Below are 2500 nucleotides of genomic sequence, written 5' to 3' on the forward strand. Positions count from 1 at the left end.
TTCATATAAAAAATCGTTTCAAGGGACGAGAAATATTTGCTGTAGCCTAATACTATTTCAGGTACGTTGTGCTGGAGAACCTGCGTTATTTGCTACGGGCTTACGACACGAACGACCCGGTGTACTTTGGGCATCACTATAGATCGAAGGGGGATACAATTCGGGAGGTGATGTATTTTCCTTTCCTGTCCGTACCCCTCCCTCTCTCAGGCACACACCTCGTCTTTGACTACCAAGTTCATTGACTAAGCCTGTTTCGGTGGCGCTTAAAGTAGCCCAGACACATCTATGTGTCTGTCTGTCTTTTTCTATGTTCATTTGCAGTACACGTATAGGCTCACATGAATATGTATCCATCTCTTTCCCTTCTCCCTCTCTCCTCATTTTCTGTGTCTGTATATATATCTGTGTCTTCTCTCTCTATTTATAGCTATATAAAGCAAACAGTCACATTTGAGACACAGCTGATCACATTCCATAATAACACTATCTGACAAGAAGTTGATGCTATACTGCTGGACTTTGCCAAAGCCTTGGCAAAGTCCCGCACAGAAGAATGACACTTAAATTACGGTATTACTGGGTCACAGGACAAATTCTTCACTTCTTCTTTTAACGGTAGGTACATGTCTGAGCCGCCGTGGTCACAGCATGATACTTAATTGTAGTTTTCATGTTGCGATGCTCTTGGAGTGAGTACGTGGTACAGCATGCAAGCTATCTGCCCCTTGGAGAAAAATGCGTATTACCCGCCCTTCAGCACCATCTTCACCCGAAGCTTCCGTTTGAGGAGGCCGCAGGGGACCCAGGCGCCTCCCTCCTCCCTCACCTTAAACTGGGTGAACACGATACAGTCGCGCTTCTTGCTTCTGGTGCCGAACTTTGGTGGCAGATCGCAGCCCACTAGATAGCCTGTTAATTCCTGGCTTGAATAAATCCTGCCGAAGGAATGGGTAACAGTATCATCATACTTTAAAAATATATGACGGCGTTTTTTATACGCTAACAGACATTGTGGAGATGTATAGCGAATCTTCACTAGATCACTGTTTTTTTGTGTCCTGCTTGACGGTGCATCATCTGACTCTGCACCTGCCTCTTCTGGCGTTCCGCAAGGCACCGTTCTTGGTTCTTCTTTTCCTTTTATAGAGTAACGGTCTTCCACTTCCACTTCCAACTTTTCCACTAGACATTTTGCTGACGACAATCTTTTATTTCGATCAATTGCTATTAAAGACAACTGCAGACTTCCCCAACAGGACATACACGTGGGAAAAGTCTTGGCAAGTGACTTTCAGTCCAGGCAAGTGCAAGATACTCAGTTTCAGTAGATCACATACACCTATGCACTACACCTACACTCCACATTACCAAGAGCTAACATCCATATGATACAAATCCATTGGAGTACACCTCACAATCTCAACGTTAACACACACATTGAATTTATCACAACAAAGCAAACAGAACACTAGGCTTCCTGAAGAGAAGCCTGCTCAGCTATACACCAGACATCAAACACTAGCTTACAACACACTTGTACGGCCAACACTTGCGTAGTGTGTGATATAATAAACTGTTGGGCTGTACGCCTGGAAGCGCAAGGACGCTGCCGGGAGGACAGTTGGAGGCAGGCTTAGCAACACCATGGACATCCCTCTGTAATATCATTACACTTTCCCTGCATTACTCCCCCCCCCCCCAAAAAAAAAAAAAAAACGTGCCCATTGTGTTCCTTTTCTCCACTAGGTCTGGAAAGGCACACAGATACTAAGGGCACACATCTACGCAGCATACTATAGCATACTATACGGCTGTATGGGACCCCTACATCAAGCGCAGCATTGAGAAGCTTGAACAAGTCCACGTTAGGGCAGCCAGGTTTATTACACGTAATTGCACACGTACACTGGTATTGCAACCCAATATAAACAAATATAAACATGGACCTACTGGGGCACGAAGCCAAGCACACAGACTTGCAACTATGTACCAGATCACAAATAACCTCATGGACATTAACAAACAAGAATACCTACAAGCAACACATACACCTAGCACATGATAATCATATAACAATAAGTTCCTCCTTACATACCACACCAACGCCGACTTTCTTCCCACGTGACTAGAACAGACTACCTCAACATATTATTGAGACAGGAACACTTTAAACCTTTACAGACAAATCAAACAAACATATAGCAAAGCGAGCACCTTCACAATTGAGATTGAACATTATTTATACTTTCTAGCATTCCTTTCCGAAAAAATGAAGCACTGCGATTTTTTCAGTTATTTTCACTTCATTTTATCAGGCGCTGGATATGTCTTAGGCCGAGAAGCCCTTCGTAGTTTATCGAGAAGGCATTACATAACGAAGCCATTTGCGGATCACGGAGATACGGGGAGGATTTTCAACTAGGTTAGTTTGTGGAGAACATTTTGCAAACTTTCTTAATAGCCAACTCATGACTATAGTGGAAGTGCACACCACGCT

At 43.7% G+C, this 2500-nt stretch overlaps 1 pseudogene; it reads left to right on the forward strand.

The window, feature by feature from the left end:
* The window catches only part of LOC119575965, an 8176-nt pseudogene that overhangs the window by 4822 nt on the left and 854 nt on the right, over positions 1-2500 (forward strand).

Source organism: Penaeus monodon, chromosome 8 (assembly GCF_015228065.2).
Source record: "Penaeus monodon isolate SGIC_2016 chromosome 8, NSTDA_Pmon_1, whole genome shotgun sequence".
Classification (NCBI taxonomy): domain Eukaryota; kingdom Metazoa; phylum Arthropoda; class Malacostraca; order Decapoda; family Penaeidae; genus Penaeus; species Penaeus monodon.